This window comes from Hoplias malabaricus, chromosome 3, assembly GCF_029633855.1.
Source record: "Hoplias malabaricus isolate fHopMal1 chromosome 3, fHopMal1.hap1, whole genome shotgun sequence".
Taxonomy (NCBI): Eukaryota; Metazoa; Chordata; class Actinopteri; order Characiformes; family Erythrinidae; genus Hoplias; species Hoplias malabaricus.
In genome coordinates, this window is record NC_089802.1 from 11,770,827 (window position 1) to 11,790,526 (window position 19,700).

Genomic DNA, 19,700 nt, shown 5'->3' on the forward strand with positions numbered 1-19,700 from the left:
GGTGACCAGTTCTGGTGGTGTCCAGACCTTGTTGTTAAGAAACCCAAATTTTTGTCGATTTTAACACATTTCTGGAGGGTTTTTTTTTATATACACGCATTCTTCTTAATAGTATCTGATAAAATTGACCTTTGGCCATTTCGCCAGAAAAACAAATAAACATTGTGGTCTCTGACTTCTGCAGAGTACTATGCATACAAATTATCTCATAGCTATAAAAGAGTAACTTCCTGTAAATCTGGTTTCTATTTAAGTCATATTTATGATAATCTCTAAAGTTCCGTTTGGAACACTGACAGAGGAAAACAAGCTCTCTCTGTAAGCCTGGGTTAACCAAGTTTATTAATGCTGACGGAAATACGGTCTGATATTGTGTTACAGTGCACTGGGTGATATTGATAAAGTTCATTGTTTTGATATTTTCCCCATTCACAATCTAAGCCTTTTTAAAATGAAAATCCACTTAAAGCACTTAATGATATGAGAACAATGGATCCTCTCTTGTTTGCATAAAACTTAGTTGACAGGCTAAGGGCCAGGCAGATAGTGTAACATTAACATTCATTCACCCACACCTGCTATGAATTGTGCTGCACTAAACCAAGCAGAAACATTTCAGCATGGAGTATAAATGGAAAGTCATGTTCCACTGCAAAAACACCAAGACCCAAACAAAACCTAGCTGCAGTTTGGCACAGGAACAGTAAAAAAAATGTCAAGCTACAAATGTATCAGTGCTGTATATGACACTAATGTACAAAGGTCTACAAAAGCAAAGCTATCCAAGAAGCAAGAAATATGCAGCACTTTCTATCGGATCGCCTTTTCTGCAGTCTGAGAGTCTCCTGTACCTAATCAGCATGTCCTTGGAGGTTACAGCTTGCACCACAAGGACTTCTGAACACAAAAGCAGCATTAATGAAATAGCATCATGCAGCTGCCGGGCCAGGCCTGTTCACACAGTAACAGGACAGTCCCATCTCAGAGCTGCGCAACCAGGCTCTAATCCACTCACCTTGACAGAACTTGACATGGCTGAGATAGTTCGTGATCCACTGGTTCTGGTACATTTTGGCAAAGTTAAGGGAATGAAAAGAGTGGACAGAGGAACAGAAACCGAAAGAAAGAAGCAAGAAGGGAGAGAGAGAGAAAGGGAAATAGAAATAAAGGAAGAGGGTGCAGAAGGAGGAGAAAGACTGAGAAAAAGAAAGGGATGGAAGGAGGAGTGTGGAGGGAGGGGACTGCAGGCAGGCAGCAGTAAGCGAGCGGACTGCAAGGTGATGCAGCCGAGGCTGCAGGAGTGTCCCGGGACAGCCGAGGAGGGAGGGAAGGAGGGCGGGATCTCACTCTCTCTACAGCCACTCTCAAGATAGAGAGAGAGAGCGCACATGAAGTGTGAGAAAAGATTCCAAAAAAAGAGGTTGAGCACAGTGTTTTACGGTGGTAAAGAGAAAAACACAGAGCAAGTAGGGTGGCTATAGAGCAGCTGTGTCAGGAGAGAGAAGGGGAGGTTGATGCTTCTCTTCGACTTGCTCTAGAATGCTGCACTGGCTGCGCAGAGTTGGAGCTGCTCCTAAGTGCTGGATGCAACTCTGCTGTTAAATGCTAACAGGCTAACTAAGCTGTTCACATAAAGCTAATCTGATTACTGACAAGAGACTTCAGGGAGGGAGGGGGAGGAAGAGAGGAGCAGTGTGCGAGTGAGAGTGTGTGCGTATGTGTGTGTTTATATACTCAAACTCTGGAGCAGAGGAAGTGTGAGTGCAAAAGAGGCAAAACGACTACCTCACAGGAATGAGAAATTCCACTCATCCCTTAGCGATGACACACAAGCAATGCTGAGAGAGCAAGAGAGAAATTCTAATATCATTATAGCCAAACCTACTTCACTGCAAAAAGAGGAGTGTTTGATTTATGACCTCCTTATATTATAGGATACTTCCACAGCACTATTTTTTCCTCCTATACTTTTTCAAAACGTATAAATTATGTACTGCAATACCAAACGAACACATTGCAGTCTTAATGACATCTGCCTGAAATAATTAAATCATGCACACTGACATTTAAAGATTAATATAACAGCAAATGAATGAATTGAATGTAAAGAAGTAGTTGAATAAAGCTGTTTTCAGAAGAGAGGAGAGGAAAAAAAAAAAAAAAAAACAACACCCACTGTCTTGTGCTGTGCTCAGCTCTTTGTTTTCACTCTCAGGATGGCCATGCGACAATTTAGTCATGCCCTGTGGAAATTTTGGCCCTCCCCATGTTTGCTCTCGCCAAGGGATGAGACCGTGACAACACACAAAGCTTTGTGCAGGCAAGAGCGTGGACTGCCGTGCGAAATATTCAGAAAAAAGCAACTATCCACATATTTGTTCAAAAAAATTAACATTTTGCAGCAAAAATGGACTGACAAATAGTGAGGCATATGACTCAGCACCGCACTGGATTTTACAACATGGAGATCACTAAGTGCTTTTGAATGCCTACAATTCCGTTCATGTTTTTTCTGATCAAAAAAATCATGCCCAGCAGGCTGCCTCCACTCCTCATTATTGTGTGCTGTATCTATGGACTGGGAAATGGTCTTTTCTCGTCAGGTATTCCTGCTGTGTGGCATCTGGCGGATTTAGAAAGCAGATTTTCCCATTACACCTTAAACAGTGCTGCATTAATAGTCCTAATAAGACTCTGACTATTCTGCATTGCAGAGGACGAAAAAATTCAGGGTCCAAACAGGGCCACAGTGGCTCTCTCACTTACCTCTAACAAAGCTACTGAAAAAATGGGATTTGGGGTAGTGAGGCTGAAAGAAAGAGCGTGGCTGAATAATATTTATATGGATCTGAGATGCTGGTGCTTCATTGTGACTGCCAGTGGCAAAATGTGCATCTATGACATCACTAACATTCTGCTTTACCAGAGCCCCAAAAAACACATCGTTAAACAGGCTAACATTTTAAAATGTCTGTCAAATTTTAACAGCCATTTAGAGATCATATTTTGAAGTAAACTGTCTGTCAATTCTGATATCAATCATCCAAAAAATTATTCATATAAATTAATTTCTAAATTTATCTGAACTAAATGAATACAAAATCACACAACCTCTTTACTTTGTAAATCAATACAATAGGAAAATGAACAATGAGAAATGAGACAATGCGAAATAAATAAAAGGTAAACAGTAAAAGGATAAAAAGTTTGAAGAGAATAAGAAAGAAAATTACATCCAGCAACAATATAAAAAAGTGGCAGTGAGATGTAAAGCTAGTTGACAACTGCCTTTAATGAAAATTTGAATGTTTAAAATGAACTGATTTTTAGTTTACAAGTGCTAATAAAAATGTTTATAAAAATTCCTTTAATTTTTTATATTAAGATATTATTATAATCACACAAGATAAGATGTAAAGATCCTATGCCAATCCATTAGCGCTCCACACAGGGCCCACCACACTCTTCCACCACCAAAATTCCTGTTGAATCCTACACCTCAACTCGAAGGTTGCTGTGGCCATTTATGATCCGAACCGGAACCAGCTATCCTTAACAACTACGCTTACTCATTGAGTCCAGCCCATGAGTACTCAAGCCATCGGGCAGGCACCTCCTCTCATTGGTGTTTCGATAAATTAAGCCCACAACACCACCTCCAGAAGAACAACTAGGGTCTTCACCTACCCACTGTCCAAGATGTTGAGGTGTTGGAAGGACATCATAACTTACTCCCAGCAAAAACTTAATACGACTTGCCTCCATTGCCCACAAATCTTGCCAGTATCTAGATTCTCCCATCGAAGCCACTGGCCTTGTTTTGCCTGTGACGCTGCTGTTGTACACCATGCCTCTGCCTGCTCGTGAATAAAACTAGTCATCATTTGCCTTCTCTCTGGTGATGTGGCCTTACTAAAAGCTTTTCATGGATCACCTGACCCAAGGCCTGCTCTTCTGCATTGTACTAGGCCAATCACATCCTTTAGTTCTAATGAGCTCCTGGCTACCTGCACAGTCACTTTCAGATTGCACTTCCTTTCTGTTTTTGTGATTGGCGCTGCTGTTTTTACCACTGTGTCTTTCGAACCTAACAAAACATCTCATGACTCACCTTTGAACATTTAAATTCCTCAGCTAAACTTGTGAGTGGTAACTAAAGTACTCCTCTCCCATACAATGCCACGCTACACTGCAGCACCCCTAGCAACTTCCTTATGGCATTGTTCATAACCCTTTCCATTCTCTTTACTTCTGTGATTGAATCATACTAAACTGTCAACAGCCATCAAATACGAGGCAGTAAGCCAACCTGCAGACACAACAATTTCAACTTCCCTGGCAAACACAATCTATCAATACTATTAACAGCCTTCACCAGTTCAGCTTTTAGTCCCACAACTTGTTCTGTATCTTTTAGCGCTGCACTATACCATCTACCTAAACTCTTCACTGGTCTCTCCAGTACTGTAGGGATCATTTCTTCCATCAAAAAATATGATATAAATACAAATCAAACCCAATATTGGTTGATTTTAATCACCCAAATGATATATTAGTTGGGTTCTACTGCCAAGTTTAGAGAACAGGACAGAGCACTGCACTACCACAGGTGGGAGGTCAAGCACTGAAATACATTCAGAATGGCATCTGGTCTGGACTATTTCTGGCACATTATCCTGCCTGCTATGTTTCCACTGCAACACTTCTCATTCTTACTCTCTCACACAGATACATACACAAAGTGAAAGAACAGACCTAAAGCATGAAGACTACCATAGACTCCCAATCAAAATGTGTGTTAAGATTTGAGCTGCTACTTAATCCACCACTACAGTGGGATGAGGAAGGAGCAAAGATGATCATAAGCCTGCACCCAGGAACCATTCAAGACACAATCCTACAACATCAAAGACATTCCACAGCATGAGCTAATGCTCCAAATAATCATCACTTGACATGCCATAAGGTCCTAACTAAACCCAAGGACTCACTGGATGATGTCAGCCTACTTTCTTAGACAGGCAGACCTCAGAGGGCCTCACTCTACCTACTCATTAGACATAATAAACTCTCCTGAAAAAGCTTAAATGACACACAACGTAAACATGATATCATCCTCTTATGCAAAACACTTAATTAAAAAGGGCTAATGATGCAGGCAAACATGCACATTCATTCATGCATGAACACAGGTTCCTTGCGTAGCCTCTCGGCACAGAAGAATATCTTCAAGCAGGAGCCAGCTGAATTGAAGGCAGTAAAGTCTGTCAAACACTGCTCAAGAGGAATAAAGCAACAAATTATGCCAACGTCAGACAGTGCCACTGGTGTATTAACTCTTGTTTAGAGCATAGTTAATAAAAGGTTTCATTTATTTATCAATCCTAGACCAAATAGGAATCCAGGGCAGAAGAAGTCAATAAAAATTGTTTATATTCAAGTTTAAAATCTTTGCTCTGGCAGGCGAAGTATCAATAATAGTTTTCGCTCAAAGTTCTTGAAGGACATTTAATGATGCTGGGAATAAGAAAATAAGGAATAATTTTGACTTTGAGGCAGCGGATGGACTTTCACCACAATCACATCTATGCAAACTGAATACATCATTCAAAACTTTTTTAAAAAGTCAAGTAAGCCTTCATGAATTAAGGTCACACGGAATCCCAACTATCCTGCCATTCCTTGTTGAGGTTTGGCTTCTTGGTGCACTTTTTTTTTTTTTTTTTTTTTAAATCTTCACCTTCAGGTCTCAACAGTGTAGATACTAAATGGTGGCAGAGCTCTGATTGACATGGCTCTGGTCAATCACCACGAAATGCTGAGCTCATTCAAATCCAGCACACACCACCGCTTCTTAAATCTCTTAAGTTACAACAGCTTTCACATTTATTTTTTTTTTTAAATTGGGCTCACAATGGCAACGAATAACTTTACCTTGAGGTGTTTTGAAGAGGTTTAAATGCTCCTTGGGAACAACAGCCGATGAAAAATTCCAGTGAAAGCCGAACGTGCAAAAAGGAAAACTGATCTGTGAGAACTGGGGCGCGGGTCTGTGTTCAGTCCAAAAAACAAAAACACGCAAATACACAGAGTAAACAGCGCTCAACTTTACTGCCACCGTTTTGGTTTTCAAAACCAGCGATTCCTGGTAGAGACATGGTTTTGCAATGTCACCGGCTCCATTTCACGAGGGAGCCCTGCCAGTGGAAAAGCAACAAGCTTTAAGCGAGCCGAGCTGAGTCGAGTCAAGTCGCGTAGACCTGCTTTTTATCAGATCTGCTATAGAGATGAACCGAGGAGAGCTCTCAGATCTTTAGGAACTAGTCAGTTAGTCCTGCCATAGGTGAAAAATAAACAGAGAAGCACATTTAGCTACTATGTCGCTCTTAAATGGAACCAGCTGACTGAACATTAGAAGTGCCCCGACTTTAGACAATTTTTTATTGTTTCTTTAGACTCTGTAAAGCATTTTGACTTGCCCCTATGTATGAAAGATGCTCTATAAATAAACTTGCCTTGCCTACAGCCAGACCTATGCGGTGGAAAAGCACCATTAGAGGTGTCAGGGCAGTTAAAAACCAATTTTTGCATTCTGGAAGCTATATTTTGTATTCTTCATGTTAGTTTGGAATAGCAATGATGTGTGTGGATTGCATTTCACATTGTTCTATTGCAGTATTGCTAATTACTCTCCCTTGAATTTGTCACCTATATCTGTAATCTAATTTCCTCACAAACATCTGTGTATGTGTGAACACAACCACCTGCAAAGAATTTATCCTCCTTGAGTCCTAGTAAATGTTCCAGGTAAAGTCCAAGTCAGTGCATGTGAGAATAGGGTGGGAATAGTCCAACCTGCACACGCTGCACAAGTGCTGTGCGCCACGCCTAAATCATGTGTTTCATCTCCCGCTGCGAAAGCGCTCCTGAGGCAGAAAATCTCCTGCTGTGAGCTGCATGTGTGAAGGACCATTCCGGGACATCTCCGGACCTGATACTCCGGAGTTTCCCTAGAAATCCTCCAGAGTTTATGTATGAAAGAGGCATAAGATATACAGTGATATAGTCATTATTCTACATTTTTCCACCCATTCAATAATTAAAGATTTGGTTCTTATAACCCATCATTTGAATGTCATATTCCTGGCAAGTACAGAGGGTACAGATGTAGAGAAACCACCAAGCAGTGTTCAGATTTTACACAACAGAACTAATGAAAGATGTTATTAATATATATGGATATTTAAGTACTGGGTGTTAATATATATGTGCACACACGTATACACTATATGACTGTACAGAAGCCTCAATTACCCTTTGTGTGCTGTTTACACTGCTTAGAACAAGAGTTTCCAAAGAAAAGAGAAGATGGAAGAAGAGGAAAAACAATCTGAGCCAAGTTATGCCTTCATATTTGCTGTAGGTTATAAAACACAGAATTTACTACACCCCTCTGGATGGACATCAGTGTTTCATTCTTCTGGTTTAAAAGGTGAGACTGTGGAGCAGGACGAGGCGGTGCAGTATCCAGCAGAGCGCTGGCCCTCAGGCAGAGAGAGAAATTCCATCCAGCTTGGATGAGAGCTAAAAGGGGGAGATATTCTTACTGAATATGCAGCCTGCAGAAAGCTGGACTCATAGCGTCATATCACAGTGCTTCATCTGATATAACCAACATTAAAGCAAGTCTGTAGGGTATGCCATGGGGAGCTGAAGTTACACTGGACACTGCTGTGAGGTTCTAGATGAAAAGATAATACTAAACTTGACCACAACTGCAAAGACCTCTGAAAAACAATGAATGTGGCTTGATGCCAGTTAAACATTCTGCACAGCCCTCAAGAATGTGAGCTTGGTCATTTATAGCTTTAAAAGATATCACCTTGTACAAAATATTATCTGAACAATGTTACAAGTCCTGCCTGGCATTGCCTATACTTCAGAAGTTTAGATTGTGAGCTTGTTTGCTAACATTGTTATATTAACTTTGCAACCTATGTATCAACACGAGAATCGTATAAAGGTAAAAAGTGAATTTATTAGTTCAGCAGCTCAGATTCGTCTGAAAGATCGGCTTATCTAGATTTCAATAAATAAATAATCAAATAACTGGTAATCAAAATATCATTTGTTGGTCATTTATTTTAGCACATATATGTCAATATCATCAACCCAAAGTCACTGCTCATCCTTACACACAGTCCAACAACAACAAATCTGTAATAATTGGTAAAAAATAATGTAGGTAAGTCTTCATACATTTCATATTACTGATTTACCAATACAGTCACACCACAGCATGTTATACCAGTCACAATACTATTATACTGTCCATGTCATTCAGCCATAACACATGACCAAAAGTCAGGACTTACAAAGAAGCAAAGAATAAATTCTGACAAAGTGTTGATGTAAGTGAAACAGAGCTAACTTGTAAAGCATCATGGGCCTGGTTTCAGGCATTTCCATTGGCCTCATAGACTGAGCTGGTGGCGTGCAACAGGACAAGGTCATGAAAATATCTACCCGTGCCTGTCACATTTCCCTAAAATTAGCTATCCCTCACTCACACACATGCTGCTCTTCCCCAATAAGGAGAAGTGTTTGCTGAGTGGCTGGTTCTCCGTCACCAGCCTTTTCTTTTCCACCCAGCTGGAGGCTTGTTTGTGCCACTAATATGGATGCACCTTTATTGGCACATACAATGTGTGTGTGTGCGTGCGCGCATGTGTTTTGGTCTGATGGTGTGCATTATTCTTAGAGTGCTAGGTCTAGCACAGCAATACAAGATCCATATTTACAGATTTGAAAACACTAAGATTAAATGTGCCTCCTCAAGTCATGAGCAAACCATAACATCAGTTCTAGGCCAATTGTGACTACACAAAGGACACAAACATCCAAATGAATAAAATCATTGTTTGAGTGTAACCCAACAACCAATGTACATTATAAATATTCCCTCCCTGTTGCCCTGCTGGATAAATACTCAAGGTCATTAAAAAGGTGTTGAATTGTTTTCAGGAAATCGGTGATCAAAGAAATGTTCAAATTTTTTATTTTGTTTAATCCTTAAAGCTATTTAAACTGGAACTACACTGTGGGATATTTCTATGGTACGTGATTCACCATCATCAGGCACAGTTTACCATGCACACACATCCAATAAACCCTAACAGCAAATTGAAACAGTAGACAATGACAGTATTTGATAAGGCAAACCTGTATTATATAGTTGGAAAAGAAAATGTGCTTCTCCAGTGTCAGCCACATTAAGAGTGCAAAGCCTATTTTGATACCATTTAAACATGGACAGCAGAGATGATGGCCAGAAACAAGTGTCCTTTGCAGTAGATGTCATCCTCTTGATTACACAGGCTTAATTATCTGTTAACACATCCAGTTCATATTCATATTGAATATAGTGCCTGATGCGCGTGTGCACACACAGCTGAAAATGTGTTGTATTTTTTTCAATACTAGCCATCTATAGCCTTGTAAAATGTACACATTTGTTCTCACCCCACACAAGTGAACGTGCCCAAACGCACAAACTATGTACAGTAGAAAGGAAACAGATACATAGGGATTCCCTTGTCCTTTTCACACCAACTACAGTAACACTGCCTACAACAGGAAACAAGGTTCTACCCACTGGTGAACTGCATTACACACAAATAAAACACATGCAGCTACTGTTCTTCACCTAATCTCAGCTCACTGAGAAATAAAATAAAAAAATAAATAAAAACAAACACACAACTTACAGAGGGTGAATGCTAATGAGGCTGGTGTTCAGTGATAAGTCTTCAAAGAGTCCTGTAACTTCAATAACCAGGGGAAGTGGATAAATGTGGAAGAAAGCAAAGGGGTGGAAGTTTACAGAGCTTTGTGACTGATCAGTTCTGAAAGAGGTCAGTCAGTGAACAAGTCAAAGAAAGAGGGAAGCACACTACGGGGCCAAGCATGGTTAGACATGACATTCACCCTAAACCTCTGGTACACTGTCAATCGGCCCCTCCTCCCAACCCCCCGCCTGCCAAACACCCCCCACTCACCCCCAGGAAAAATGAGAGGCAGCTAGATCCAAGTGCTTCAGGCAGGAATCAGAAGCGCACAAATATAGCACGGTGCTTTCCCACTGATGCCTCACTACACCAAACCATGCCAAAAACTGACTGGGCACACTGAGGTGAGAGAGAAAGAAGAGCGAGAAATAACAGGATATATGAACATAAATCAGGGTCAAGCAGTATGTGACCAAAGCCTGACCTCCTCAAGTGAATGTATTAGATAGAGTCATATAAATAATATCTGAGGAGGCAAGAGAAGGATATTTAAATACAGTCAATAAAACATCTTGTCTGTACAGTTGACAAAGCACCTTTATCTTTAATGGAAAACCTCTATTTATAGATGTAAATACCAAGCGTTTTAAGGTCTATGTTTGGCGGTATTAAAGATATACCGCTGTATTTTAAAATATGCTATATTTATGACGTGTGTGGTGTGTCAGATTTCTGTTCTGTATCTTTCAGTACAAGGCCATAAAGTTCATTTATTTGCATTGTATGTGCACTGCAGGAGCTTGCTGACTGGTGATATCACATCCTGAAAACAGGTGGGGAACAACCCAAGCCCAGTAGCCACCACAGTTGTGAGTTTAGCACTGAGTTTGGATTACAAGAGAGGAATGAAGCCTAAAAAGACTAATTGACTCGTATTTGTGCTCACAGGTCTGAGGCTTTACCCTCTAAATGTGTGTTTTGAGCCTCAGTTCACTGAAAAAAATCATCTGCTGTGGTGTGCTAAACCACATATGCCTGTTAGCTGGTGAGCTATGCTTCTAAACAGGGTAGAACAGTCTTCTCTTATTTTTTTTTTTACCTTTCTGTTCCTCCACTGTCGGTCTGTGCTGTGCTGTACTGAACTGACTAGCATTTGACTTACATTCACAGGTATGAGGCTCACACAGCCTGGCAGTGCACCCTTGACCCCCATGGTAATTCTGTATACCATGATAATATTTTGAGACAGTATGACAAATGTGGATACTGCCCATCCCTAAAGGTCTAGGTTGCTAGAAATCAAATTTAAATGTGTGAATGCCACACAGGCAGAGCATATCCAAGTCCTGCATCGTCCCAGAAATAATGGCCGAGATAGGCATGTGGTAACCAATACACTTATTGAATATCAAACACACAGTTTGCCATGTATAGTCTTATTGGATAATCGTGAGTGGGTGAGCGTGTGTGACAGGATTAAATAGTTATTCACAGGATAGAGGCAGCTGCTTTCACAATGCAGCTGCCATGCTAACAAACGAGTTTTTGTTCTTCTTAAAAGCACAGTCTTTGACCAGCAGCAGGTGTCTCAAATTCACAAACGCCAATCAGGCCAAATCAATCTGTTAACATTCAGCTAGATATGAATACGGATGTGTAATCAGCTCGACAGTAGGACAACTGACAGTAAATTTCACATTAACTTCAGCATGAATAAAAACTCAGTGTGAAAACTAAACACAGTCGACAGAAAAGAGTGAGCAGAACTGTGTGTGTCCTCCCCACTCTGTCTTATTGGACATTTTTCCACAGACCACAGCTCCATCTAGTGTTCTCAGTCACAAACAGACTTAAAAAAGCTTGTAAATATTCATATAGGACACAAATTTACATCTCATCTTAATGTAATGTAAATTCATCAGCTCGATAGAACTTAAGACAGTTGAAATGAGTAGAATGAGCCATTCCCACATTGCCATCATCTCTCAATCAACCTGTAACTCAATCTCATCTACAAGTTTTTGCTTATTCACTGCTTATTCATTCTCCAGAAGCCACAGTGGAGAGAACTGAGTGTTGTACAGAGTGTGGCTGCAAAAGGCTGCAATTAACACTACATGGGGGTATAATTAAAACAATTGCAGAGTTTTCTTTTTTCATACATGCTTGGCTTAAGAGAGACTCAACCACTGACCAGCAGCAAATACCTGTACTAACAATAGGTTAGAGCAGCCAAAATTACTCCTCCTCCCAACACATTCAGCTTGTAAAACAAGTTTGCTTTAAAAATTGCTCAGAATCTTAAAATCTTCCTGATTAAAGCAGTAAAATATATCTTCATACTAATCTTCATAGATGTGGTTCCATTATTGCAGCATCAGAAACCTGGTAAGAAATTAATGTAAACTTATGGTTCAGATATTTTAATGTGAGATGTGCAGGATGCTGTGGTTTCTGACAAAACCATTTCTTTAAAATCACCTTACGATAACACAGTAAACTGAAGAATGAGTCCTCGGCATTGATAAAAGGTGCCTTTTTGGAGCTACAACATTTTAATAGAGCAAGAACATTATCAGCATCAGCTGATGGTTGACACCATATGTAACGTTTAACCCATGGTAACCAATCAATCACAGATTTAATGGCAATGAATGCTACTGTCAGGTAATTTACTGTGGTTTACTGTAAAACCAGTAACCATTTCATGTATACAGCAGAATCTCTGGTTTCTTGCTCGACTCCTGTTAAGCCACAGCAGAGGGGCTGGCAGCCCCAGTTTGAGGACTCTTGTAGACTCAGCAAATAACCTAATCTTAGGCTTCAATTCACCCCATGGAGGTTTTACAGTGCCAAACTATTACATTAATATATTTACTTTGACACACTCATCTATTCATATACATTTTGCTTCAAATTAAAATTCCAGCTCTTGCTTTACAAAAACCAAACTCATTCAAGTTGAGATATGGGCATCAGCCCACAGTTCCCATGTTGCATTCTTTTAAATTTGCACACTAAGGGGTGGTTTTCCAGACTGGAATTAAGCCTAGTTCTACACTAAACAGCATTTTGTATTTTGGTTTTCAATTAAAAAGAGAATATAGTCCAGGACTAGACTTAATCCCTATCAGGGAACCCAACCATTAAGACTTTCATCATTCCTTTATTATCTGTAACCCTTATCCAGTTCAGGGTCGCGGTGGGTCCAGAGCCTACCTGGAATCATTGGGCGCGAGGCAGGAATACACTCTGGATGGGGCGCCAGTCCTTTACAGGGCAACACACACTCACACATTCATGCACACACACGGACACTTGAGTCACCAATCCACCTACAAACGTGTGTTTTTGGACTGTGGGAGGAAACCGGAGCACCAGGAGGAAACCCACACAGACAAGGGGAGAACACACCAACTCCTCACCTTTAAGGGTTTGAATTCCCCAACTGCAGACTAATACACAAGCACTACACTGTTAAAGTGAGACAAAAAGCATAGCTAAATGTTAACTATGGGCAAAAGAGCTAGTGTGTTCCTCTAAACTGTGCAACAGTGATCCAGTGATGATCACTGAAAAAGCTTGTTCAAAGAGAAACAAGCTAACAGTTATGCATTTTAAGATAAAGGGAATGCCAGGTTTAGAGTCTTTCTGACCTCTGAGCCTGCACCTTTTGTTAACTATGCACTGGGGTCATTCCTACCATTAAAACAAAATGGAACCATTAAAAATTTCACATTCTGGCAAACAAGAATTATGCGCAATTTTTGTGGGAGTGAGGAAGGATTTACAAGGGTATGAGGATTTTACTTGAGTATTACACAATCATTCTGTGGGTTCCTTGTGCAACAACACACCCACTCTTCAGGGATAAACAGGAACAGATGGGCTCAATACAAAGGAGGGAAAAGCCCCTTCATGATCATCACCATGATGTGCATGCATTTCATCTCCCTGCTCATTCCCTTCAGGCTGGCAACAGTTCATCAGTAACTGACACAGTAAACAAGCAGCAGAATATAAAGATGGCCTTGTTTGTGTGTTAATGGGAAGAAAAAAAAAATGGAGAAAACAGCTTTTACATCCACTGTGCTTTTATAATGAGGCGTATGCAAACTTATGGCAGCCTCAAATGACCCACATGCTTAACCAACAGAAGCCACAGCCTCATTATGGCATTACAACAGCACAGAGAGCCAGATCACAGGAGAGGAATCTCATCTTCTTACAATCATGTAGGTCCTTGCTGATACACAAATTCAAACAGGAAAACTGGGGACACAGACCACTGTATACATGGGAAAACCGAGTTTGGAGATAATTATACTCTAAGAGAGAACTGAATAAAGCAAGAGATCTCATTAAAAGGTAAACCTCATGGTTAAATACAGGTTTAGTCGTTCTGGAATGAAGGAAGATGAGAAAAAGGACCCCAAAAACAAATGACATGAGTATGTCTACTTTACCTTTCATCCTGCCCTCTACTTTCTGCAGCTCCCTTGATTTGGACTTGCTGTACAACTCAGCAGCTTTAGAGTTACAAACTAACCCAGTAGTCACACATAGCATACTCCACAGTGGAAGTCAAATGAGAGAATAACAAGCATACTGGAATGGACTGGGAGGGACCACAAGGAGCCATTCACACGGGCAATCACAAAAGACATGTAGTCCTTGCCCAAAGCCATAATGTGCCTTCACATCAGTGTGGTCCCACCACAACAGGGTGGTTTTGTTACAGTTTAAACCGTTGGCTGACTGTCACTCTTCAGCCAGACACTGGATTGCCTCAAAGGCTGCACTGATTAGACCTGCTCCTAGTGAGAACACAGACAAAAAAAGTAATAATTTTTTACGCATTACCAGTTAAACACCTGACCACAATATGGGAAAAGTGGACTTAAATGACCAACACATAACACTCATTTAAACCCCTACAAGGTTCGTAAGCAAGTTGGGAAAAAGACTTTGTAAAAACAATGTTTTTCTGAGTCCATGCGCATATGGGAAAGCTTCTAACAAACATTTAATTAGCGCAAGTCTGTTGTGCACTGGTACATCTGCTTGGGTCAACAGCCAAATGAGGCCTCAGGACTCCCAAATACCACAGGTCAATGGGGACAAAATATTTTTAACAAACAAATAAACAACTGTAATTAACTAACTACAGGCAAATCTACTGGTAATTATGGAAACATATCTAATTTCACATTTATAAAACTTTCATATGACTACAGAGCTCACATAGAATTTTCATATATAGAGGGTCCTTGACTTACGACGTTGATCCGTTCCTACGTCGCGTCGTAAAACGATTTTCGGTGTAAGTCGGAACATACGTACATACTGTACGTAAATAACATACTGTAAGCACTTATCCTATCCTAACACCTATCCTCCTCAGTCCCGAGCCGCGTAACCGTGTATTCTTCCACCGCGCACACCACACACGAAGTTCGCGTTACGACGTTTACAACGCAAAACCACTTAAATCGAAACAAGGCTTTATACAGTAAATGGGAGATGTGTCATAACCACGAAACATCGTAACTCGGGACTGACGTAACCCGAGGACCTCCTGTACATGAACTTATGTAACCAAGTCTAACACGGGGTCCATATTTTTTTTTTTAACCAAAGATGAATAACATGCACAAAAACAAAAAATAAATAAATAAATAAACACACGATTTACCATCCCATAAAGTCTTCATTATTTTGAAAAGGAAGTGCCATAATATTTCAAAAATATCACTGTAGACTGCTGCATGGCATTTTGTCCTGCTTGCACATATAAATTGTTTTATTATAGAAAATGTGTGTGTAGGGAAACATGCTTCTTGCTGAAAGATACAGAGACAGAATTTCCAAAAACAGCTGGATTCAAGTGGTCCTTGTGCTAAAATATTAAATGATATGATAAAATCCTTAATTATCGCTGTTACACATGGGGCCCAACCTATTATCTTCACACATACGTAAGCACCCACTACGTCACAAGATTTTCACAGGGGTCATCAGGTAGCCCTTACATGTCCAGAAGGATAAAGTGAGGTCTGGCATCCCAGACCCACACCTCCAAGCTAAATTTTATCATTTAACCCGCCAAATGTGTAGACATCTACATCTGCCTCCCTGGGGACTAAGGATGTACCGAGCCCCACTGGCACCGTTAATGTATGCTCAGTGCCACGAGTACCATGCAAACCCTACAATCTACATCAGCAACCATACATACAATACACACACATTCCATCAATAGCTATAAATCCAAAATGGCCTCCCATATGACTAAGGCTCTTCTGCTGCTGCACAGTTTGTGTACGTCCAGGGAGAATGGAAGCTAAATATGTATGCAGACCAACAGATGAACAATAATCTTTAAATGCAGAACAGCAAACATCACTTAAATCATTAGTGGAGCTGATAAAATGGACAAGCGGGTACAGAACTAAGGTCATTTTAATATTTTGGCTGATTGTTATATCTAAACTGATTCAAACCACAAAAGCATAGCTTTGATGATTGAGCCACATATTTCAATCTTAGTGGCATTTTAAATTCCACCTGTTTCATTCTAAACTAATGAAAATGATTAAGTCTTATTTAAAATACATGTTTTGCAATAAATTACATAAAGTACACTCTGGAAAAAAAAAAAAAAAAAAGAGGTGTAGAGGTATATTATTGTCACTAAAGGCACAAAGAGTGTAAAGTGTTCTTTAAAGAACTGTGTAAAACAAAAGAATAAAGTGCTGGTGATGAAACTAGGTTAGTGAAATCAACAAAGCTTAAAAATCTACAATTATAAAAGACTAAGGTACAATTATGTTCCCTAATTAAAAGGTCACCACCACAGTGACAGTTTTTCTGAAAGTGTATGCAGCAAGGTAACTGCTGAAGTCACTAACTGACGTAGTCAGACAAATGTTTACTGTAATATAATTAAAGGTCCTGGACAGGGATTAAGTTACTCAAACTACATGTTCCTTTTAATCAAAAAGTCTGAGCTGAACGTTATGCAATCCAGGTCTTAAAAACCGACTCTCACACCGTTTGGTTATGGCCTGGGGCATTATAAATCACTCAAAGCAAGAGGCCTCCAACATCACAAATCTCTCTTAAACACTAATACATCTGTGATCACATCCATGAATGCGCTCAGATTATTATAATATTACTCCAGCTCTTGTGGATGGGAAAGGAAGGGATTATCAAGAGAAACAGAACCATGTGTTTACAGCACTTCTGGACATTACTGTAAACACGGGTCAGATACTGAGAAAATCCTTTGTTAGGGTGAATGAAAAGGAATAAATCATTAAACATATTAGAGAACCACAGAAAGAGATCAACATACTCTCTCTCTCTCTCTGTGTGTGTGTGTGTGTGTGTGTGTGTGTTTTGCCTTAGGTAGGGGTTTGGTCATTCCCCAGATGTGGCTGTTTGCACTCTGACGGAGGGAAAACTGAGGGAAGACTTAATTGAAAAATCATGTTCTTTTATTCCTTGCTTAGTCAAGAACAGAGTGCATCCACTTCTGCTCTCCAAACAGAGCAAAGCCCAGCCCTCTCCCTGTGGGACACCCCTCTGTTGCCATAGCACCCTCCCAAACTGTAGTGTCGTTGTCCTGGAAGCAGTTCACTGTGAACAGGGAGGTCCAGCCACTTCTCCGAATTCAGTGACGTCACTTTATTTTACGTTTGACTGACGGAGAACAGAGAGATGTCCTGGAGGAGCATCTATGCGTGACACTAACAATAGTCGATTTCACAATAACACAGAACCTCATGGGTCCCATTTAAATAAAAGAGTTCACCAACAAACACCAGCACTAATAATCTGCAGCCATCTCCAAGATTGTCCAATAAGCATGTGAATGAGTAGACAGCTGTTGCGCATGTGTAGCTGTTGGTGGAGTTTAGTGGCCGACAACTAGTGTCTGCTGGACCAACCACAGTGTCTTCAATTCCCTGTCCAGGCCAGCACACCCTAATACACAAATAGGGGTCCTGGGGCAAAACTACCATCTTCACCTGGCTCTGATACATAATTCAATTATGAAGTGATCTTAAATAGAAAAGCTAGGCTCCACTGGATGTGTGTATTGTGGACTGATTGGATATTCAGTGTTTTTCTATTAAATATCTGGTGATACTGTCACTCATGATAACACACAACTGGGTCTACCTCTCTTGGTTTAGCATTAAAGAGAAATTAAATATTTACTTGCCGAGGATTATACTATATTTTACTATGCACTATATAAGCCCACTACACAAGTCCATCCAGGCTTTAACTAAATTACACAGTATACATATCAGACTCAGCAGAATGTTTGCAAATATGTGTATTCTGCAAGCTGTGTGAACTCTGCTAAAGTGTCCTTGAGAATACCACATTAAAGACTTGAGCTCTTTGCAAGCCAAAGGAAATCGTAGCTAAATAACTGCCTTCACTTTGAGCGCGTAATATTGGTTTAGGGCAAGGCAGTAAAAAAGAGATGCAAAAAGGTAACCATCGCCCCAGTGCAGACATTCTCATGAGTTTATTTCAATGTAACAGGGAGGGTTCCTTGCTGTGACCTAGTTATACAAACAGAATTGCTGCAAAGTATTCACACAAAAATCACTCCTAAGGGCACAGACAGGCAGCTCTAAAAACACACACCTTCCAGTTTGATCTGGTATCCCATGGACTGGAGCCAGAGTAGATGCTGAGCAATCAACACATCTGTGCACCTTACGCTTGCTCACTCTCTCTCTGTGTTAGTGTGTGTGTGTGTGTGATGACTATGTGTGGAGGGGTTGAAGTTTCCACTCATATTTAACATATTTAATCATTGTATGACAATTTGTCTCATTCTGCATTTCAGCAGAAGACAAAGCCCTTTAAATAGTGTTTTTCGATGAGGCCATGGTAGCCTGTTGGTAAGAAGGTAAAAACAGAACAGCAAATGTTTAGCCCCCTTATTTTTCCACTGTTCAAGCAGCTGTGGACTAATCAATTCATACTTTTGCCTCGAGTCACTCATGAATTTACTATTGACAGCAAAAATATATTAAAAAATAATAATATTTCAAAATTTAAATTAAGTGGTCTTAGCCATTTGTGTTACAGTTAAAAGGGACATCTACAATTGTGGGGAAATGCTGTTCTTACTGCTTTGTTTACATTCAGCTCCTTGTCTTTTAAGGAGGAACGGTATGTTTGAGGGGGAAAAAAAACTGTTTGTACGTGGCTGAAGTTTAACATGTCTGTACATTTTTATTCACTGGTTTAGTTTTGTAGCACTTTCAGTAATGCAGTTAGCCATCTCCTGAATGTGGAGACACTTCCACTTTAACTAATCAGGACCATCAAAATAAGTCAACATTACCCACCTATGGAGCAGAAACGGAGAAATATCTTGGATCATTAAAAATAAAAATACACAAGGCACAAAGGAAGACTAGCATACCAGACCGATACATTTACAGACACGGGGGCTTCTTAAACCCATTAGATCGGTTTTGAGCATGCAAACAGTCCTGAGAGCTAGTGATGAGGAAACATACTCAATTTTATAAAAAGTGTTTTTTTTTTTTTGTTTTTTTTTTTTTTTTTTGTTGTTGTTTTTTTTTTAAATAAAATTATGAACATTGCTTTTAAGGAGCCTAAGTCCTGTTTTTCCACAAACCAACTACAGAAAAACCTACGTCTCTTTAACTGTGCATAACTAACTCCCGGTGAGCAAACAAGCTAATATTTGGGGGGTTTTTTTTAGCTTTAGACCTACAAACACCATAATACGACTAATGTCGTAAAACGTACAGCATGTCTGCTGCACCTACATCATTCCATATTCATAAATAAACCCAACTTTTGGAGTGTTGTTTGTTTCCATCTCTCTCTCTACGGCCACTGGATGAA

General features: G+C 40.1%; 1 protein-coding gene across 2 annotated transcripts in view; it reads right to left on the minus strand.

The window, feature by feature from the left end:
- svila (supervillin a) overlaps positions 1-19,700 on the minus strand; it is a 72,068-nt gene that overhangs the window by 49,411 nt on the left and 2,957 nt on the right. The gene's annotated exons all lie outside the window — the stretch shown is intronic.